We start from the raw sequence: 23,910 nt of genomic DNA on the forward strand, positions 1-23,910 counted from the left end.
GCATAAATTTTACACAATGCGCCGCCCTGGCGAGCTGGCTGAGACCTAGCTAGTAGGACAGATCCGCCGCGAGGCGCTCGTGCGCGTTGCGCGCGCTGAAAGTAATGCTGAGCGCCGTGCGGCACTACCCCCTGGCTTTGCCGGATTTACGTCGTGTTTTAGGTTCTTTGGAGCGCGCAAGACCAGCGACGAATTGGACACTTCGCTGAAAACTGCGACGCAGCATTTGAGTAGCGATGCTACCGATTATTCTCCGCTACGGTTGAAATTCAGCGATGTGGTGTGCGCAGTCGGATACTTTCGCTAGACTGTGTTGTCGAAAGGACGAACGCTGTCCGATGTGAAGTACGGCTATGACTAGAAAGGAACAGTGTGACCTTTCGATGTCGTGCCTAGCATTGTAGGGCGCAAACTTACAGGTAAGTATGTTCAAATAGCGCTTGCAAAGCTTGACGTAGTGTTCAGGTTGCCCGTTATGCGCCCACTTTGAAGTGAAATTAATAGTTTTTCAGGCAGCACTGAGGTATACCATTCAGCCCAGCTGTTTTGAATTTATGTAGTTGGTAGTCGCAGCTATTGCAATGAACCCACAAAATGCTCGTATCGCAGTCTTTAAAACAAGTTTTTGAAGCAGACGGTGAATCAGCAATGAATCAGAATGAAGCGGACGGTGGATCAGCAAGGCGCGGGTAAAGCGGAAATGCAAACATGTCGCAGGGGTCCTGCTTTAACGAAGTCGACTCGCCGTCGTCTGCAGATCGTTCGCCAGCTTGCTGTCGGCGGTCGTCTAAGCCTGATACTTAAAAAAAAAAAGAATGTCTTTGAACTACGTGGTGGTAATGGTAATTGACTCTTTGGTGGTTCCGTAGTGGACATGCAGTGCGTGGTCAGTAATGCAACGTGCGTAGATCAACACGGGCTTTCTATAGCAGTAATCGTCTTGTAACCGATCTGGAACTGTGCATGTGGCAGATAGATATAATACCGTATTTACTGGAGTGGGACGCAATGTTTTTTTTTCTTTAATATTTTTGCTACTTAACTCGACCCTTGCTTACCGAGTACCGAATTTCTATTTTTTTTTTCTTCCTAGACATACTGAAACATTAGCCTTCGCATCAGAACCGTGGTCGTGTTACAATAGAATAAATACGGTGTGCGTAATATATTGCGTGATGCTTACGCAACCTAAGTTTTCATGTGCGTTCTTGGACGTTTTCAAGGCAAGCTTCTATGAAAAGACTTGTGATGTTTTCCAGAGCACCATCCCGTGTGCATTCGTGGAAATCGACGCCTGAGGGAGTCAACTATGCATGCTCTGAAATATTTGTTTTCCTGTGATTAAAAAATTTGTGTGAATACAACAATAACGCCGGTCTCGAAGCTTCTTTTTCTTCGTCCGATCATCGAGCATGGTGGCATTGTTCACGTTAGTATTCATCTGTATGCCCGAATGCTTCTGGCTGCGTTCGACAGGGTGGCACTCCATGTCCGCAGATGTAAATCAAAGGACTGTGGGACGCCTCGCCTTGGGCGCTCCCGGAAAGACGACGAGTAAGGCTGTAAAGGGGGATATGGGATAGACAGGCTTTGAAGTGAGGGAAGCTCCGAGCAAAATGAGATTTGAAGAGAGGCTTAGGAAAATGAAGGAAAGTAGATGGGGAGAGAAATTGTTCAGGTATTTGTATAAGAAGAGCGTGCACACCAGTTGGAGAAAAAAAACTAGGAGGCTCACCGGTAAATATACGGCCGGCAATGTAGGAGATATGACAACAAGAACAATTAAGCGAAAAATAAGAGATGCGGAGAGAATTTATGGGATGACAGCGATGAAAAAAAAAAAAGCCAGCTCTCAGTACCTACCGAAAGGGCAAAAATGAAATAAAGAGTGAGAGGTTTTATGATAATTTAAGCGAAAGCGCTTTACTGTTCGAAGTGAGATCGGCTTGCCTACGAACGCGTAGCCATAAAGCGAGATTCAATAATAAAGAGGAACAATGTACATGCTGTGGGGGAGCTAAGCAAACAATGGAACATGCTCTGATTGGATGCGGCGATATCCACCCAGGTATGCGTGTAGATACAAGCCTACATGGGGCTTTGGGTTTTAGCGACAAACATGGAAAGCTGAACATGTCCGTGATGGAAGCAAGTTAGATACGGTTAGCGTATTGGTGGCAGAAAAGAAGAGATAATGGACAGAAATAGTGTGAAAATGAGTTCATTCTGCCTCAAGAGGCAGAAAGATGGAAAATAAATTTATATTTTTGGTTCTTTTGTAATAAGAACGATTCAATCGAAGTAGATGGCATTAGGCCAACATAAAAATAAAGCTTTCTTTTCATTTTTTTTCCTCGCAAGCCTGCTGGCATACATGTCACCACCTCGTTATAAAGGGGACGCTCATATCATTCATCCGTCCATCCATCTATAAATCCAACTCCAGCGCTGCTTTGCCATATATACTGTCGGCTATAAGCAATGCGCTCCCCCCTCCCTTCAAAAACAGGAAAAACACGTAAAAATGGTGCGAGGGGTATATGCCTTATAAGTGCCCTCAATAAGTCAACATTTTTGAAGGCAATGCGATGTTGTTGCCGTGACCTTTCTTTCTTTCTTTCTTTCTTTCTTTCTTTCTTTCTTTCTTTCTTTCTTTCTTTCTTTCTTTCTTTCTTTCTTTCTTTCTTTCTTTCTTTCTTTCGTTCTTTCTTTCTTTTTTTCTTTCTTTCTTTCTTTCTTTATTTTTTGTTTGTTTCTTTCTTTCCTTCTTTCTTTCTTTTTTGTTTCTTTCTTTATTTAATTGTTTATTTATTGATTGATTGATATGTGGGGTTTAACTTCCCAAAACCACCGTATGATAATTTTTTATTATTTATTTATTCATTTCTTTTTTGCTTTCTTTTTTAACGCCAGCTTTCCTTTGCTTTTATGAACTATACCTTAGCAATAAGTGAGCTTATACATGCAAGTTACCTAATTGAGTTCGAACGGATACATGTCATGCTGCTATTTAGTACGTTGTCCCCTTCTGCTTGCGTTTATTACTCACCTTTCCTTCCCCCTCTCTCTCTATGTGGTCAAAATTGAGTCAAGCAAGGCACCTATGATATTTGAGCAAGTGTTTCGACAACTTTTTCAAGCACTCATTGTCGATAACTTGAAGCTTCGTGCTTCCGTAAATATGACTGTATTGTTTCGAAGTACTTTTTGAAGTATGTATGCATCAAGATGGCTCTATGATGGCGTCTAGTTTCTGCCTATCCTATGAAACAGAGACAACGCCTGACCCTGGGCCGGCTGTTCTATTTTCTACCTCATCTTCCTCTACTTCGCTCGCCTATCATGCGCGTTTGTGCCTGCAGTGTCCCAGTGTCGGTCTTCGTCAACACACTCGGCCATGAAAGCAAATGTCGATGGGCCACACGACAATGTTCTGGTGACTGAGGCTAGATGCAGCAGTTGACGTTTCTGGTGGGCGATGCTGGCTGCATCGCAGCGGTCGGAACCAGCCACGTTGCGACCCTGCCTGGGTATCTGTCTGTGGATTCTCTGGTGGCTGTGATCAGCTCTGTCGCTGGGGTCGTTTTATTCCATGTGGGAACTTGTGAGAACGTGTCAACGATGTCTCCGGTGGGCGGGGTTCGCTGCACGGGGGGGGGGGGGGGGGGGGGGAGGGGTCGGTACCGGCTACGCTGCGCCTCCACGTGGCGATCTTCCTCTGCGTTTCTCGGAGGTCGGAAATGTCCCTGTCGCTGTGGTCCGTCCTGCTGAGGTACAAAACAGAACAGGTTTGGGCGTTGTCTCAGTTTGTATGCATTACAATGGCGCAGTCGACAATACATACATTTTATCTAGTGCTCTGCGCGTGCAGTCACCGTAAATTGACACTTGTGACATTGCGACATACACGAAAGGAACGTGATCTGCAGCCTACACATGAGTGACTCAATACGGGAACCATCAGTACAGTGGCCTCGTGTACCACTTGTGAAAACTGGCTACTCCACTTTCACTTATATGCGTGCAAACAGCGCATGATGGGGCCCCACGCGGGTCGAGGCGGCTAAGTCATGTGCACTTCATGGCAGCGTTTGCGCGACAACATTTCGCGATGGAGTGCAAAGGAAATTGCTCCACAACAATAACGAAGTGACACTGACATACTTGGCGCTTACTGGTTTATCGCTGGTCTCGCAAGACTCGCGATTCATTTGAACAGTCCATGTTTCTCACGCTGTTCGGAGTAATGCTTACTCGCGGACAACTAGAGTATAGCGTGTTCACTTGACGGTAGTGGCACAAGTACAGCACGATGCGACACATGTATTACATTGTATACGTAGTTAGATGCTTCCATAATAGTTGCGAAATGTCTGAGAGCATTAGCATCATTTAAAAGGATTCGAAAAGCTTATCCTCATGTGTATACACGCAGAGTATGAAAGCAGTGACACGTACCCGAATCTTATATTAAATTGCTTATCTTTCTCCTTATCTCTACAATCTACCAAATCCACGGCATAGAATATATACCTTCCCAAAGCATATATAGGTCTCGCTTTCCTCGTTACCTGCCTTGTTTGAACGCTTGGCGAAATATGCTCAGTTCTCCTGCCGAAGTCCGCAATTTTCGGCTCATGCGGCCACAAGCTTCACGCTCGTGCTTTTTTTTTCTTTGCCATCTTTCGTCGCACAATGCGCCCTACACTGCACGCCTGTGCTGCGGTGCATTGTGGCACAAAACAGTAGCTGTGCATTCGCGATACGGTGAAGCAAAGAGCTTACAGTAGTAAGCGAACTTGCACAGCCTGGGCAGACTAACTCTACCATGGAGAACGCCTATTAATTGTGAACTTACGGTTCTGCTTCCGTGTTTCGTGACGACGTCGTATTTGAAAAACGGTCACCCAAGAAGGTGAGTCTGGCTGGGCGAATCGGGTGGCAACCATCGGATGCCTTCGAGACTAGTCGTGAGAGGGAAATGCAGTTACCGTCATGGGCCGCCGCTGAGGTGGTAGCGCTGCCTTCGCCGTCTCGCCAGATGGGCTCAGAGCTCGCGGCAATTAGCTGCTTAGATCTGGTTCGTGCATGGCTGCGCCTGAATGTTCCCCTCGCCGCCTCTGCTCGCTGTTTAGTTCCTTGATAACTATGTAAAGAACCCCGGAAAGTTGTGCGCTGATTCGGAGACGGTAACTTACGCATACTGTGACGCTGTTGCACGGCTTATCGTGGTAATCGCGGCATTAAAAGCGATATGTGTATGGAAAGGTCTCCTGTGTAAAGATTGGACGGGTTAAGTAACTATGCGTATTAAAGGCGTAAGTGGTAAGTGGTATCATCACAGCTGGTGTACACGCCCCAGACGACCATTGTGTGGTTTTATTTTTCGATTTTTATTTTTAGTTGCCGTCTCCTTGCACTTCACAACTCGCTTTCCGCCAACATGTTTTTTTTTCTTTTTCTTCTTTTTTTTTCAGGCCAGGCTAGGAATATTGAAAGACTATCGGTAACCTTTCATTCTTATGTGTACTCATACTCCTACCCTCGTGCCTTTTATTCATGCCTAAAAAAATTATATCTGAACACTCGTCCTTTAAAATATATAGTTACCGCTGTTTAAAATTTTAGCACTAAGAGCTCCTTCCAAATGTTCGAACTGTCATGGAACATATTCTTAAACTTTATCCCGTTGAATAACGTCGGTCCATCGCCTCGTCGTGGCCGGTTTCTGGTCACGCGGTAGCCGGTTCCTGGCGCTGTAGATTCACAGGGCCCGGCATTAATAGCGATTACCGGTACGTGCGTCAGCTGCATGAAGTGTGAAGAGCCGAGGCGAGCATTGCCCTATAAAGTTTTACGGTAAATGCAGGAGGCGAGGGTCGCGAAAACGCCTTCGTGACTCGGACGTTACCGCCTGCATGCGTTGCGGCGCGTCTTTCGAGTGGACTCCGTGGGCGTGAATAAAAGCCGCTCGGTATAGCAGCGGACCGCGATGAGCCGCGCTCTCGGCGGGAGCGCCGTCTACCTGTCGATATGAGCGCAGCCCGATAGGACTCGCGGAAGAAGGGATGAGGCAAGAGGGCGCCTTTTCGGGTGGCGTGGTTCCGTCGTGGCGTCGCGCGGCTGTGTGATCGGAATACGGAATCCCGGCAGACGCGAAGGCTCTCTGCCGGAAAAGGCAGTGATGCCGCGCTGCTTGTGTGCCTCTTTGCTTTACGAGGTCGGGGAACCCAAGATTTTGAGGTCGTTATTGCTTCTCGCCGCGTTGCGGCCGCTTGTTTTCTGTTTGCTCGAAGGGGAGAAGAGGTCGTGATCGACTTTTCCGAGAGCCGTGATAGCGATGGTCCACTTCTCTCTGTTCGTTTTCTTCTCCAATTTTTTTTTGTTGCTCCTCCTATAGCTACCCGGTCTGCGGCAGAGCTTAGCGGAGCCTCCTGAGAAGGAGCGCTATGTTGATGTGATGTACTGCTCCCTGTCGTTGTGTAAGGACATGTTGGCTTTCAGAAGGGTACGCGCCGCCTCAAGGAAGTGTCCCACGCGGTTGAAAGAAGCGTAATCTTTATAATGGGAACTTTGCCCGGCCACTATCTGGTCGCGGTTTCGACGCTGAACGGGGGGCCCCCTTTATGCGCGGACGAGTCTCGGATCGGTAACTTTGTGGCGCTCTGCCGTTTTGCAGCTGTCCCCGCTGCGCTAGCGTGGCGCTGGCGGCGCGCATCGCTCGCGCGCTTTTTCCTGCGCGTTCTTTGACACGGCGCGCTTTTGACCTCGCCTCCTACCGTCGGCTCTCAACACGCGACGTCGCCACGCTATGTGCGCCTAACGCTTCGGGGCGCAAGAATTTCCGGCTGCCCTGCTTGCAGGATAGATCGCCCCGGATGACGCATGCCGATTTCAGTTTCAGCTCCGCTTCTGCGGGACACTCGGGTGTCGTCTTTCGCAGGTCTCCTTCTTGCCTCAGTAATGCGTTGCTGCCGTAATGTAAAAAAAAAAAAGACTTTGATACCAAAGAACGGATATCGACCTGCACTGGGCATTCCTGTTCTGCTGATGCGAATACGAAGCCACAACTGTGTAATAGCAAAGGAACGTTATTGGTGGGTGTTACGATGCATACTCTTTCGTTCTTCATATCGGTCCAGGTTTAATGAGGCCGTGGTACAAACGGGCCGTGAAGCATCTACGTAGTTACAAAGGTTTCATATCAGGGGCATAGCACTATACAGGAAAAACGTCCAGCAAAAAGGACTGTACAATGGACACCATTGCCTCTTCCAGCGTTGTTCTTACACCCGCATTATACTCGTGCTTGAAATACTGTACATACATGGACAGTGTGGCTTTGCACGTGTCGAAGTACAGCGTTTCAACCGTTTAAATCGTTCTGCTCCGTCCCCGCGTTATCGTGGTTTCATATTTTGCTTTGTTGGCCCAGCCAGATCTCCCAGAGCGTGCGCGCACGGTTCTATACATATATGTCCCACCTCAGTCGAATAAACCTTCTGTTGGAAGTCAGCGCATCGTTCCGTCCTCTATTTTAGATAGATATGTGGGTAAAAACGTCCCGAAACCCTCATATGCATGATTATGAGAGACGCCGTAGTGGAGGGCTTCGGATATTTCGACCACGTGCACCCAAATCTAAGCACACGGGCCTACAGCATTTCCGCCTCCATCCAAAATGCAGGCACCGCAGCCGGGATTCGATCCCGCGACCGGCAGGTAAGCAGCCGATTACTTTAGCCACTAGACCACCGCGGCCGGACATCCTCTACCTACTTAGTACGAGCCTTTTTCGTGCACCATAAGTGTTCACTATGTGTAAATGTTACACGCACAGACAGTCGCATATGTTTTTTTTTTTTTTTTTACAACCGGCTGTTTACAAATTGCGTAACGATGCCGAAAGCAACACAGGTACTACCAGCATTAGAAGCGGTAAGCTGAAATGTAGCGCTTGTGCTTGCGAGGATGGTAGCCCTGAATAGTGAGTGCTATACGTACCAAGATCAGTTGATGGCGCTTAAGGACAACTGACACTAATCGGGCGTGACGCCTGCATCATCGGAGTGAGTGTGTAATGTTTATAAAAGTAGATAAGTGCCCGCCATGGTGGCCTAGTTGCTAAGGTACTCGGCTGCTGACCCGCAGGTCGCGGGATCGAATCCCGGCCGTGGTGGTCTCATTTTCGATGCAGGCGAAAATGCTTGACGCCCGTGTGCTAAGATTTGGGTGCTCGTTGAAAAAATCCCAGATGGTATAAATTTCCGGAGCCCTCCACTATGGTGTCTCTCATAATCATATGGTGGTTTTGAACGTTAAACGCCAACAATTAGTGTTATTAAAGCTAGACAAGCAGCAGTACAACCGCAGTTGACGTTTCGCCAACATTACGCCTGCATATGGGGTATTACGAAGCAGTTCCGAGACCTGCTGCGCCTCTGTGGTAGAATACTTGACTGCTACGCAGACTGCTTGGGTTCCATTCCCGCTGGTACCATGACGTTTATTATGTGTGCATGTCGTGTCAAAGATGTCTATGTCGGTTGTCCTTAATGCTCTTGCATTTACTTTACCCATGTCTGTTCTCACCGTTCCTCAGTAGATATGATCTGTGAACACCTGTGGCGCATACCGTGTCCCGTGGTATACCTGTACGTGCCCCACGTATCTGGTGGAAAGGGCTTGACGCCGTACGCGCCGGGATTTTCAGATTATTCATTCTATGACCAGACAGTCACAATGTCAAACCCCCTTACCTTCCCATCCTAATTTTGGTCCACCCCCAGTTGAGGAGGTGATCACGAGAGTATCCAGACATAGGCAGCTAGATAGATAGATAGATAGATAGATAGATAGAAAGAAAGAAAGAAAGAAAGAAAGAAAGAAAGAAAGAAAGAAAGAAAGAAAGAAAGAAAGAAAGAAAGAAAGAAAGAAAGACATGTTCAAAGTGTTAGCAGTACTTAATGACATGCTTCACATTTTAAAAAAAGTGAAGGGAACGTTGCACAGGCGCTGAATTCTGCCATCGTACTTGAGTTATATCTCCAAGTGGTACAAAGCTTTATTAATAAGAGAAGCGCAAGGCCAACCGTTTTGTTACCGGGTACAATGAAGCTTGTAACAGGTGCCGTAAACGTAACACGAAAGAAAGCGCCTAGAACACCGACTGACACAGTTTCAATAATTTTATTGCGCCTGTAAAAACATGTGGAACACCCAAAGCACTTGCCGCCGGCCTAACGTTGTGTGTTTGTGTGTGTGTGTGTGTGTGTGTGTGTGTGTGTGTGTGTGTGTGTGTGTGTGTGTGTGTGTGTGTGTGTGTGTGTGTGTGTGTGTGTGTGTGTGTGTAGATGTGTGTGCGTGCGTGCGCTGTCATGTAATGGAAAGGGCATACGCAATCATCATCAACGAAAGCATCGGTGAGCCCTTTGTTGCGTTATAAGAAACGCAGTGCGTCAGGTATGTGCGCGTGCTCAGAAAACAAATGAGATCAAAGCTGGTGCCAACCTGTTGGGCAAAGTGAGGCACACGCCACGCTAACACCAAGGTGCGGCGTTCGCCTTGAGCTGCCGAATGCTTTGGCATCGTTTCCTCTGGCGCCTCAGTGCAGCGTCGAGGTTGTTGTTGTGAGTCGTGGGAACACAGCTTCGTTTCTCTTCTTCGGCAACCTTGTCAGTAAATTTCAGCTTTCACACGTTTCCCGTACGTGAAGCGTAAGAAGCTTGAAAACAAGCTTGAAGTTTCGACAATAACACAACAATTGTGCTTTTAAAGATGTTTGTCTCCTACATGACATCATTATTTGTTCATTCTAAGAGTTTTAAGCAATATAAACAATATATACACGTCACCAGTCACGTGAAAGTGTTATTGTTATATAGTGAACGTGAGTCGATCTTTCAGCAAGATATCGCCTAACTTTATCACAAGGCTAAGGATGCTCGACACAGCATTACGTTTCAATGGAGACCTGTCCATGCTGGTGTTTCAGGAAACGAAAAAGCTGATGAAGCGGCTCGAAATAGACTACGATTAAGAAATTTCAGAATAAATTTTTTTTTTCAAAAACCGATGCTTGAACATCGCGAAAAGGTATGCCTACCAAAAAAAGACTGCACCTCTGAAATTCGCCCCATCACAACAATAGCTTTCTGTATTGCATTGACCCAAAACTGAGCGCGAAACTCTTCCACTCATTCCCTCGCCACCTAGAAACGTTATACCATTGTCTTCGACTAAACGTGTCATTCACGAACAGTTACATGTACCGGATAACTTGTACGACAAGTCCATGTTGTGATAATTGTGGCAGCACAGAGACAGTGCAGCACATATTACTAGAATGCCCTGCGTACCGCGATGAGAGACAGCTGTTCGAACAAGAAATGGACATGATCTGCCACGAACAATTAACGTTGCGCAATATATTAGGCCCTGTGCTCGGACCTTCTAAACGTCGCCGGGTCACACTGTTATTGATTAATTACCTATCCGATATTGGCCTTGCCGGAAGTCTCTAATAATCCGACATCTTACACAGCAAAGCCTTGATTTACCTATGACCCTGATGTAAATAGTTTTATCAGGTTCACTAGGACACATTTTTTTCATATCTTTATTTTCTCTCTGCTGAAATCTTTCTGTCGCCTTCCCCATCTCTATACAGAGAAGCATGCCAGCGATATATAGACGCCGCCAAAAAATCTCTATTTTTCGTAATAAAGTATCTCTCTCTCTTTCTGACCTGCTGAAAGATCGTACCAACTGTGCTTGTAAGCGCCTAGCTACAACTCTCAGGCTACAGCATAAGTGGCTTCACCGCATGGAAATCTATATAACAGAATGCCAGCTGATAATTGGAATTTAGTAATGAAAATGGTATTAAATGTCATGCAGTTTTACAATAAACGGTCGACGTGCCTACAGAGTACTTAACGACCACCAGGTACACGTGCTAGGTGCATATTTGCTTTTCAAAACGCGTAATGGAGATGTCGCGCCACCCGCACTAGAGGGGGGCTAGACTCCGTATATGTTCAGCATTGCTGTGTGCTGTGTTGCGTATGATTATGACGTGTATGCCGATGTCCGTCCGACATATGTTACGTAGGCTTGAAGCAATCTATTATATATATATATATATATATATATATATATATATATATATATATATATATATATATATATATATGGGTTTTATATCTGAATTTAAACGTGGGAGCATCAGTCAGCGCCACCTGTAGCCATGGTGGCGAGTGTGGCACACTCTTTATGAGCCTGTTTGGCGTCACGTAGCACGTGAGCTTATTACGAGCTGGCAGCTGACCAATAGTCCCTCGTATACAACCTAACGTCACCAAATCTGCCAGGACGAGACCCTCGTTAATGAATAAGGGAAAGAAGTGTGTACTTAAGGGCTCGTTGTTCCGTGTTTTGACACAATATTCATGAGATCTAACATACAATAATGCCAAGGAATGTATAGGGCAAGTTGTTAGACCCAATTGTAACGTAAATGTGAAGAAATAAAAGCGGCTGAAAAGATAACTTTCCGTGAGCAGGAACCGAACCAGCGAATAACCGAATATGCGAACCGAATCTGCGTGGTAGCTCAGTGGTAGAGCATCGGACGCGTTATTCGAAAGTCGCAGGTTCGGTTCCTGCTTACGGCAAGTTATCTTTTCACCCACTTTTCTTTCTTCACATTTACATTACAATTGGGTTTAATAACTTCTCCTATACATTCCTTGGCATTATTGTCTGTTAGATCGCACTAATATTGTGTCAAAACACGAAAAAACGAGCCCTTAAGTATACACTTCATTCCCTTATTCATTAACCAGGGTCTCGTACTGAGAGACTTGATGACGTTAGGTTGTATACGAGGGACTGTTGGTGAGCTGCCAGCTCGTAATAAGCTCACGTGCTACGTGACACCAAACAGGCTCATAAAGAGTGTGCCACACTCGCCGCCATGGCTACAGGTGGTGATGACTGACACTCCCACATTTAAATTTACATATAAAACCCAATAAAGTGGCTGGGGGGATAGCTGGCGTGGTAGCTCAGTGATAGAGCATCGAACGCATTATTCGAAGGTTGCAGGTACGGTTCCTGCTCACGGCAAGTTATCTTTTCACTCACATTTACATTACAATTTGGTCTAAGGACTTCCCGTATGCATTCCTTTGCATTATATTCTGTTATATATATATATATATATATATATATATATATATATATATATATATATATATATATATATATAAAGAGAGAGACAGAGACATTAGTGCTAGCGCAGCATGCAATCGTGGAAGAGTTGACGCGCTCCCGCCCTACCAGATTGTAGATGAGGAGGAGCAGGAGGAGGAAGGGAAGAAATGAAAGGCAGGGAGGTCAACCAGACGCACGTCCGGTTTGCTACCCTGCACTGGGGGAAGGGGTGAGGGGATTAAAGGAGAAGAGAGAGAGAGAAGTGAAGGGCAACGTGTGTGTGGATGTGAACTTGTCCATTGCACGCTTATAAGCGGTCGCGTAGTCCGGTCGTCTTTAGAAAACTTAGCAATGCCCGCGTCGCTTTGCTGGCCAGGGACGCGTAGAGCCATGAGCCAAGGATCTTCTCTTCGGAAAAAGGTCTACTGTCTAGTGTCTCTAACGTTTCGCGTAGCAAGTTGCGTTCGCTCGAAAAACGTTCACATGAACACAATAGATGTTCTATTGTCTCGTCAGTGTCACACGATTCACATCGGGAGCTATCCGCCATTCCTATGCGAAAGCAGGAATGGCGGATAGCTCCCGATGTGAATCGTGTGACACTGACGAGACAATAGAACATCTACTGTGTTCATGTGAACCAGATTGTAGAACTCTTTGCAGAGTATAGTGGAACTCCCGCAGAGAGTGCATGATATCTCGTAAGCGTTATTGTACTCTAGCGAGGGACCTTGTTCATTCTCGTCCAGGCAGAGCACCGGCTCTCTGTCGAAAGAGTGTGTCTACTCTGTGCAGCAGAGAATTCCCAGCACTCATGAAAAGAGAGTGAAATATGGGACAAGCCTCTACACCCGCAAAAGGAGTTGCCGGCATTCTCTTGGGCCTGTGAGTGTACACTGTACTAATCGGAAACACAAGCACTACTGAAAATGGCGTGTCATGCACTGGCCTCTTTCGCAGGCACAAAGGACGCTCAGTGCGCCGCTCTCAGACAGCCAGGAATAATATAAATTCTGCATAATCTATGATCACGCACAAGCTTAGGTCGTAACCTTTGCAAATGTCCGACTGGTCATCCCTCTACAGGTGGTAAGTGTAGAGACAGAAAAGATGAGAGGGGGAAAAAAGTCTTTAAAAGCGAAGTGGGCGCTGTTTGCGTAAGCGTATTGTGCCAATTGCTTACGCATGCTTAGGGTTCGATAGCCTACATGCTTCAAAATTGGGGGTTAGAGTGTCTGTATATTTCAGAGATCGTCCGTATGATAGCCTATTCGCAATTGAAGTTACGGGAATCGCGTGCACTGTATACCTCGAAAAAGGAGGGTTTGATGCCCTTGTAAGCAATTGGAAATTTCGAAATTCGAGTCCCTACATATACACCGGAGCTAAAGGGTCCAATACCCATGCTCAGAAAGTTGATGGTTAGAGTTCCGGCGCACAAGGCAAGTCAAGATATCGAGTCATTATTAACTCTATACCATATGTTTCCCGTGTATTCCCAATTATCACTACAATACTCATATCGCAAAGCTGTTACGGACAAAGAAATTTTTTGGTGATGTCGCCAGAGAATGGTCGCGCATCAAAAGAAGGTAAAAAGACGAGGAACCATTCGTGTATGTCCGGTGAAACGCGCAACATTCACGGAACACGAATTGTGAACTGACGAATAAAGTCTTCCCTTTGTGCGCTTAAATCGTGTTCAGTAATGCCAAGTTTGATCATAAAGGAAGTTTGATCATGCAGTGTTGCTTTGGAGGCGAAGAACGACCGTTCCTTACATTCTGGTTAACGAAGGACGGCAGTTGCCACTTGGCAGTCTCCCACCACATACACCAACCACTCCCAACCGTGGTTTTGCATGGCGTTTCTTTTAAATACGCTTCCATGCGGCAAATATTTTTGAAGTAGGAGCAGTGTGTGCTGTTTTGGTGCCGAAAACGCAATAGAGAGATAGAAAGAGAAAGAGATAGAAAAAAATGAATGAAAGAAACAAAGAAAGGAGGAAAAGCAAGAAAAGAGAGGAAGGTTAACCAGACGCATGTCCGGTTTGGTATTTTGTTAGAATGTTTGATTCGAGCATACGCCTCGTTTCTTGTATGATTCGATCAATTATATTTGCCGTGTTCGTAGTTGCTTTTTTTTCTGTGGCGTTATCATGGACACAACACAATTAGCTACCACTACAATGTCTACATTCTCTGAATCTGAAACATGCGAGTGGTTTTGCTAGCTACCTAACTGCGCACAACTTTGATCTTTATGAAAGTCATCCGTAGCAACGCAGTGATTGTAATCACGTGTTCTGCCTACTGCATCTGACTTCAGGTCTGTGCTCTTCACATACCCACTGCGTAAACAATAATAACCTCGGTTTCCCCCGGGAGCTTTGCATGAACGGCCGTGTGTTTATCCACAACGTTGTAATGTCCTCTTATTTTCTATCTCCATCTAAAGCATAGATTTGGGTGCACGTTAAAAAACCCCAGGTGGTCGAAATTTCCGGAGCCCTCCACTACGGCGTCTCTCATTATCATATGGTGGTTTTGGGACGTTAAACCCCACAAATCAATCAATTAATCCATCTAAAGCATGCTGCCTCTCGAATAACTGTTAACGCTGCACGTCTCAACCCAACAGTCTGGTAATCGACGCCAGCAGTCGCTGGCTGGATGACGTATCTGTCGCTAGGCGAAACGGCGGATGCGATGTTGCGACGTCGCACAAGGCTCGCGTGTCGCTCGCGACGTCGAAACGTGATGCCGCCGAAGCAGCGCGTCCATTGTTTGCGACGCCGTTGCACGAACGCAGACTGCGCCTTCCATGCTTACCGTTTCAAACAGTACATATGTATACGTATATGCGCCACCGAGAAATCAGCGCTGGCTTACGAGTCCCCCGACGTGCCGCAGGTTGCGCGACGTTTGGCGGCGTTTATGATGGATACGCGAATCGAGGATCCCATTGTGCCGCTGAGCCCGCACACGGACTTGTCGCGAACTCGTCAGTCGCGGCTGCGTCTCACATAAACGAACGAGTTGCACGCTCAGCGCAGTAGCCGCACGGAGTGTCGGACGGGCCGCGGCTTGAAATCTGCCGGCGAGACATGAGCCGCGAAGCAAGCCAGGTTGCTTGGTTTTCATGTTGCGCACTTGTGGTGGTTTCGGGCGAGTTAATAAAAGTGTTTGGACACGTTGATAACAGCGTTTGGGTACTGTTGACCTATTTGCTAGAAAGTTATGCTTTACGGTGTTTTAGAGCCTACTAGATATGCTGTACGTTTGGTACACGGGTGTATCCGAGGTAGTTTTCTTTCAAAGAACAAATAAAAACTTTGAAACGAGAGGAAGAGACAGGTGCTGCGTGCTGCCGCAATCTGCCGTTTGAATAAGCATTGCATCGCGCAGTAAACGAAGGCACATAATATTTCGTGTAAATGGTTAGCTGCGGCACAAACTTCTAATACGTGTGCGCAAAAGAAACAAAAATTACCAGATAGATGTCTATTTTATATGTTTAACTAGGAAAACGTTACCTATTTAATTGTCAACTTATTGTCCTCTCTGCAGCAACTGAATGTATAAGTGCACGAAACGAGTACACGTATATCTACTTCGTGTTCATGACAGGGAGAACAGTCAGTGGCACATTCGTGCATCAAGATATCGTTTTATAATCTGAGAGAGAGAGGGATAGAGAGAGAGAGAGAAATTTCACGCATCTCCACGAAGTGGCCTGGTGGCTATACTCGGCTGCTGACCCGCAGCTCGCGGGATCGAATCCAGCAGGCTGCGGCGGCTGCATTTTCGATGGAGGCGAAAATGCTGTAGGCCCGTGTGCTTAGATTTGGGCGCACGCGTTAAAGACCCCCAGGTGGTCGACATTTCCGGAAGCCTGCACTACGGCGTCTCTCATAATCATATGGTGGTTTTGGGACGTTAAATCCCAGATATAAATCCATCTCCAAGAAGTGAATGATGGCGAGTGGACGAAGCTAGGTGTTAAGTTCTATAATGTCTGCTTGAGACGCCGACTAGTATAAAGTACGGACGGAAGCACGCACGCATGCACAGGTTGATGGATGGACGCTGATAGTGTTTTTTTTTTTACAGCTGTGTAGTATACGTGCTGTGATATGAGTGTGGGCGCTGGTACCCATCTGGACGCCGGCCAGGGCCCCTAAAACCACCAATCCTGCGCGGAACGTGCAACACAGTCTCAGCAAAAGTTGGGCCAAGTGGTACAAGCTCACTTGCATGGTACTCGCTACGCCATAAATTATTATTGTGTAGTGGGAAAGCGCCACTAGGCTTTTATTCGTCATTTTTCTGAAAAGTGTGGTACCCGGTACACACTTGTCATTAATCATTATGTAAACTTTGTTTATCGGTGGAAGACGAGAAAGAATAATTATTCCTTGCACTTCCGTGGTACGCACTGCGCTATAAATATATATTGTATAGTGGGGAAGTAGAGACACAGAAAGAAATAAACGTTCTTGGTTCAATAGGTGGTGTGCTGTCTACAACTTTTGCCAGCGGCTGCTTCAGTCCAGATAGCAAACTGGCCTTTGTTGCTATCTCGGCCTGGTTTAGCAGTTTTCACTGGTGCTCCAGCTACCAACTCTCGATAACAAAAGCAGCGCTCCAAAACTTAAAAAAAAAACAGGAAAATAAAAGAACGCAAAATAATATACGTTCGTGTACGCTACAAATAAATGACCTTATTCATAGCAAAAAAGAAAGGGGAGGGGATTGTGGTTTTGGGTATTGACTCTTCTATCATAAGATCACAGATGTTTCTTGAGATAATGCTCCGAAAAAGCATCTTGGTTGCCACATCATGACCATAGTAACGTCGGCCTTTTTAAAATATATTCTCCGTGCTAAAAAAGGCATCTCTCTGCAAAAATACATTCACTCACTGAAAAGGCATCTGATTCGGTTAATTTTCATACTTAGTGACCACTGGGTATAAGCTCTGCTCGGTAGAGCAGATGTAGGTCGCTTGTCAAGTCAAGTGTTTTCAGACAGCTTCTATCACAGCTGAGACAGAGCAAAATTCGACAGCTGGTAGATGATGCTCACACCTTTTCAAGGTTGATCACTATATCCAGTTAGTCGGCAATACCTCTTCTTTTTGTACCAATGTGACTTCCTCCTTTGAAATTAAACAAGATGGTCAGCTGATAAGGCGATGGTTTATGTCCTGGAACTGCTTATGACAGCGGCCCGCTGCGATTGCTCAGTGGCTATTGCGTTGAGCTTTCAAACTTGAATTTGCGGGTGGCCGCATTTTGGTGGAGGGGAAATGAAAATACCTTGTTGCATCTTAGGTACCCGCTGAAGAGCTAGTCAGAGAGAGAGAGTGAATGATTAAAAAAGGAGGCAAAAGGGACATTCAGGGAGTTTAATCAGGCTAAGCCCAGTTCGCTGCTCTGCATTGAAGAGAGGGATAGGGAATCAATATGAGAGAAGAAGCCGGTGGAGTAGAAGAGAAGGTCGTACTCTGGTGGTCAAAACTGATCCCTATAGTTCCCTTTCAAGGCTTGTCTCTTCGTCAGATCGTCGTTGTGGCATGTATAAACCTGATTTGATTTAATGTGACAGTAACTAGGAGTCTGGATAAAAGTAGTAGTGAGCCAGTGTTTGTATACATTGTTGGTTGCTTATTATATCTCAGTTTGTTGTAAGCAGTGTATCTTGCCACCTGGTTAATTATTAACAGTCCTGTCGGCATAGATGACGCCTTTGTATGATGAAACGCAACTTAGTTTTCGTTATGTGCTGAGACTTCTACGTAAACATGCAAACACGAATGTCCTATACTGTCTCGCAATCGTCGCGAATGAAGATGGGTCAGGATTTTAGCGTATAACGAACACATTGGTTACATTTTAAAAATCATCATCTGGAAGTACATTATGCCAAATGATTTGACAAACCTCCAAGAACGAAAAAACACCAGGCCTGCGCGGAAGGTGCAGCGCAGCCACAGCGAAAGCCAGAAGAGCGGCCTTTTAGAGCCTTTTCAAAACACTCATTAGGTAACTGCTGCAAGCACACTTGCTTAATACCCACTATACGGCATTAATAATAAAAATTTTTGGGTAGTAGGCCGGCATCCGCTATGCTATTTTTTGTCATTCTTCTGGGAAGCGTGGTATCCACTAAACACTTGCAAGGGATTTCGTGCCAATTGTTCACGCAGTGGCTGACGACGATGAGACATTATGGCTGAATTGGGTATGCACCGCAGTTAATCGGGGAACAAGAACAAGCTTTTGTGGTGGGTTGGAGCATTGGACGGCCCACTCGTTACGCTATTCGCATTGTGCGACGACTATAGTTGTTCTTTCGCTGTCAGTTAAAACGCTTTATAAGTCGTATTAACGTGATTGCTTTCCCGAAATCAAGGCTGCCAAAGGCAAGTTTACCAACAATTAAGTCACAAGCACCAGCGGAGCTCAGTGGTAGAATATTGCGCTGGCACCCAGCGGACGCGGGTTCGAGCCCCGGGTTCAAGTCATTGGTGCTAGGTTTGCCAACAAGTCACAAGCACTGGCGTAGCTCAATTGTAAAATAGTGGGCTGGCACCCAACGGACACAGGTTTCGATCCCCACTGTGTCTTTTGTGCTAAGTTTTTTTTTTCTAATTTCGCGCGATGTGGTTACGGACACCGGCGGCGGCGGCGGACAACAGCACGTGCCCCGAGTTGGGATCTGATAGCAGCTTTCTCTGTAAAAGAAACTCACTCAAAATGAATGACTTTATTGGTAGAAAGTTTATCATATTCGCCCACATGTTTTAGCCAACTTAAGTTCGAGTAGGTCGATACCATGTTCCGTTTAGAGCGTAAGGCATTCTTAAGAAGTTTTTTGAATATCATACGCTTGGACGAGTCGTCATCAGCTTTAACACGGATATGTTATGTTGAGCGAGACAGTCCGAGGCATGATCCAAACTTTCCAAAAATTGGAATAGTCAGAATTGTATGAAAGAACCCAGGAGACAGCACAATGAGAATAGGTGGTCGTCCAGCGAACAAGAGAAACATGCGTGTTTCAGGCAGTGAATCCGATATCCTTTTTATTTAGGGGCTGAAATCATAGTTCAATTCAAGAGCTTAGTCATTAAGATATGGACAGTGTGAAGAGGACAATACAGTCCAAGAGAGTCCAATACAGTCCAAGAAACATTACAGCCTAAGAACGTTCCAGGAAATCTGTCGGCCCATACAACAGGTGCCGTCTTGTGCATAAAGGGCTATTCATCGGACTTAATCGCTGACAAATATGGGTTATCAGCGACGGATTTGCAGATTTGAGTATGGCTTTAACAATGCGAGTAAACGTCATGAATGTGCAGATTAATTTTTGATGAGGCTTCATTAAGGAATGCTGTCTAAAACCAAACCCAGCAAATTGGAATGTAAGTCGCACGCACGTGTGCTTGTGCTGCCAATATTTGCAGGTCAATTCCACCTTTCGGTTGTGTTGCAGGCTTTCTCAAGGTGTTGATCTTGGCGTCCGTCCTTCGCCGCCACTTTCCCCTTTAGAAATTATGTGCAGTCAGGATATAACGGCAATGACGTTGTAGTCAGTACAAAAGTGCTGACATCGGTATGATGGAGATAAAAGGGCGGCATGCATTGGCAATCAGCCGTGAGTTGATTTGAAAACAGGACGCGCGAGTTGGCAAGCGTTCATCATAACATGGCAGGCCGAGCAGTGCGTTCAGTGTGATCGAATGGAATTCAATGAACGATGTCCGCGTGGGCGGCCACTGCGTTGACAGAAATGATGGAAGGGAAAGTGTCTTGCAGTGTTTGGCATGCATGGCCAGCGGCCAAACACGGCATGGTTAACGTCAGTCGATTTTATCTCTTGACATAACTTACTTTGGCTGCAGTGTTGACGCTGTACTCGAGTTTGCGCCTGCGAATTGCTTAGCGGAACATCTCTGTTTTACCTTTTTCTGAACAGAATCGTTTTCTATACATTCCTCTGTGCACGTTTGGGCTTCCTTTTTAAGCAGACAGAAAATCGGAAAATCTACTTGAAGATAAAATATACACTGAAAACTTTAATGTACCATAGGTTAATTATGAGATGAGAAAATCAATGTCAGAAGTTCCCTTTTTGACATTGATTTTTACATTGAAACCCTTGATGGGCACATGTCATCGGTTTTTCAACACATATGTGGTCGAACCTTTCCAAATAAAATATAGTTGTAAGCTAGTGCTCGTCTGTGTTAAGCCTCTTCATTCTGTTTCCTATGGTGTTATGTGCATTTGCCGCGAGTGACCTTTAAATTTCCTGCCGAAATCTGCGATAGTGACGTCGTGTATTGCAAATTATTTTTTTTTATTTCGGCCTCATTGGCTCAACGATATTTCCTGCAACTTGGTGTGAAGTCCCTGGCTTCTGCACACGACAATGTGCTTCGTTTTCGCAGATTAGGGAACGGCGTATTTCCTAGTAGACGCTGTCAACATCTATGACATCACTGGGTGGAGCTTTAGCTTCAAGGTGGCGTCGCCACTCGCATTTCAGTTTTGCATCTTCTCTTGCTTACGAAGCGTCTTATCGTAGAAAGCGTGGCGTTTTCGTCATCTTGAAAGGGCAATTCATGTATACGCGATAAAACGTTTTCCCCTTTTTCCACTTCAATATACGGGTTTCTATGTAAACGAGATGGCAGCTTTTCTAGTAGTTATATGAAGCTATTAGTTTCTCTTTTCTGTCAATTGGAAGGGGAGCCTATAAACCCGACTTCTGTTAGTCATAGCCATATGTATAGCCAACAGATAACAAAGCCACGAAAGAAGCGATAGCCAATCATGGCAGCGTACTCGCTACAGCCTTTCCACCCACATCCACGGGCCACAATAGTCTTCTTCCACTGTGCGCAACGAGTTGAGAGGTGATCCCGGCTAAGTCGCGGCAGCATGTACACGGCACTTCTGCCGACGACAGTACACTGATGAACGTGTCGTTGAAAGGCCAATCTATCATATTATGGCGACAATGGTAGGGAAATGACAGACGACCGAACGTTGTTGCAATGTGGCTGTTTTGCGCGCCGCCGGCGATATTCTCGGCAGTCGTTCGACCAGGCTTCGAAGACTGGCCGCGGCGTCTGACAACTCCCCGTGACAGCCCCTTTGCCGAGATGTATTCGCAATGCCTAGGCGCTCAGATTCAATTGTAGACAGTTTTCGATCTCAAAAGCGTAGTGTGCACTTTCCAGCTGCAGCAAGGAGAAGTTTATTGACTTCCAACCAAGGATAAAGTACATGACAAAAACATCGAGCTTCACCACTACAAAGGGTGCATGTACAATCAGGAAAGCACCACTACTGAGGTACAATGTATGTGGGGGAACGTACCCCGCTATTTACTGTACAGCGCGTGGTGCTCCAGCAGGCTTAATCATGCACGGTGGTAGGTCTTCTCAACACGCGGTTGGAACAAGTAGCGACTTAGCGCTGTACAACTCTAGGTATTATTTCTTTTTGTCGCCTGAAACAATGCTGCTTTCGTACACGGTAAGTGCATGCGCGGAAGTATAAAAGAGGCCTTGAGGCTGGGGGGGGGGCAGGGGGGGGGTACAAGGGAGTGGGGGGGGGGGGGGTCTTGTCTCTTCCAAATAAGGCATCAGCAACAATCTGCGCGTAACTTCGGGACGCTTCAGTCGATGTCGGTCTGACGGCAGAGGTTAGGTTCGTGGAACGTTCTGCTTTTGGTGTGCAAACAGCAGATTTTTCGCGAACCATTGATTGCGTGTCTTCGAGTTTATGACTGCAGATTAGTACATTTTTATGACGAGAAAAGGTAAAACAGTTCGGCGAGAGTGATTTGAAATCAACTGTTGAGACAACGCACCGGTCGGCCAATTTCGCCAAGCACTAAGCTAAGTTTGCCGGTGCTTCTCTTGAGTGGTATGGTCACATGTTCCTCAGTTCAATGAAATGAAAGCTTCCAAGATGCTCAATTTCAGTCAAGCTTTTCTGTAGACACCTGCACGTGAGTATATAAGCAGAAATCAATGCCTAATAGAAAGTTGTTGCGTAGATACAATCAAAGGAGGAGGAGGAGGAGGAGGTGGTGGTGGTGGTGGTGGTGGCAGAGGAAGGAAAGGCTGGAAGGTCAACCAGGCGAGCGTCCGGTTTGCTATCCTACACCGGTGGATGGGGATTGTGGGATGGAAAGAGAGAGATAAAAAAAAGAGAACGTAAAATAAAAAGGCATCAGCGATATACTTGTGTAGCTCAACGAATTAGGGCACACAAGAGCGGGCTGAAGTTCGAATGATGAAGGCGCGGGAAAATACGATGTGTGGTCCTGGTATGACATGTGCTGATAAATGACCTGCTGTATTTTTTCTCGTTTTTCAAGAAAGTAGAGTTTGAATATACTTTAATGCTACTAACGTTGACATCCATGGCTCATTTTCATTTTTTTTTCATAATGAAGTGGGTTGCTTTGTTTTGACTCAAGCTTTCTGATGAGAACACGTATGATAGGGGTTCCAAATGAGCCCTGCCTACCCCATTTCCGAACAAACCAGGATCGTACGGGTTGATGATTTAGGGGGCTTGTTTGCTGAATATAAGTTACATCGGATGTAGGTTAGGGTCTCGCACGCGCTGCTAGTAATAACATCGATGTGATAAGTGCATCAAACTTTGAAGTAAAGTGAAATCTCAAGTAATTCATTGTTTGCACATGTACAATAATAATTCCATTCGTTCCCCAATTAGTTATGCTGGGCTTGGTAGCTCTAGTAAAAGCAATAGCCTTGGTTTTTGAAACATTTATTTCTATTCTCATCGTTCGCACTGAAGGGCAATTTCCGCATGGTCAAATTGCGAAGAAGCAGCGTTGGTAGGGTTAATTATTGGTCCACAATTTACGCGAGGATCTGCAAATACTCTAAATGTAGACTTAATAGGACCGCTGGTGTCATTCTCGAGAAATAAAGTCGGGCCCATAGAGCACTGCGTCACCCCGGATTTTCAAAGTCCTGTTCTTTATGTCAATACAGCGCAATTTCGTTATCTGTAACAATAATTCTCTTTTCAGATTGACATCACGTTAGAAACATGTCCCAAACGAAGCTCTGAAATTTCAGCGTCCCTTGATATCAAAGCAGCATGTTTTTTTTTTTCGCAGATAAAGCAAACGACGTGCAGCGAGTGAATTTAACTATATCAAGAATAATACCATTCCGAAGCGTTTCAGTTTCTTTGTAACGGGATGTTCGGAGACCTGTGATTTAATAATTTTGTGCCATGAACTTGGGACATGGTTTCGATATGTAAACAGCGAAACAAAGAATTGATTTATGTGTGGAGTTTAACGTCCCAAAACCACCCTATGATTATGAGAGACGCCGCGTAGTGGAGGGCTCCGGAAATTTCGACCACTTGGGCTTCTTTAACGTGCATCCAAATTAGAGCACACGGGCCTACAGCATTTTCGCCTCCATCGGAAATGCAGCCGCTGCCTCCGGTATTTGATCCCGTGACCTGCGGGTCAGCAGCCGAGTACCCTATAGCCACAAGACCACTGCAGTGGGGCTCGCGAAAACAAAGGAGCAGTGTCACGTCTCACAACTGGCAGTGTTGATAGACGCGTCGAACGTGACCACGCCATGGCGTATATCGACAAAATGTTATCGTGTTAT

The 23,910-nt window shown here is 45.9% G+C and overlaps 1 protein-coding gene and 1 long non-coding RNA gene across 2 annotated transcripts in view; both read left to right on the forward strand.

Annotated features, from left to right (window-relative positions):
- Positions 1-23,910, forward strand: part of LOC119176240 (protein tiptop) — a 444,936-nt gene that overhangs the window by 240,643 nt on the left and 180,383 nt on the right. The window lies entirely within an intron of this gene.
- Positions 82-1,370, forward strand: LOC142776909 (uncharacterized). Its single transcript, XR_012887869.1, has 2 exons — positions 82-419; positions 1,260-1,370. It is a non-coding gene; the product is annotated as an uncharacterized LOC142776909 (long non-coding RNA).

This window comes from Rhipicephalus microplus, chromosome X (assembly GCF_043290135.1).
Source record: "Rhipicephalus microplus isolate Deutch F79 chromosome X, USDA_Rmic, whole genome shotgun sequence".
NCBI classification, from domain to species: Eukaryota; Metazoa; Arthropoda; class Arachnida; order Ixodida; family Ixodidae; genus Rhipicephalus; species Rhipicephalus microplus.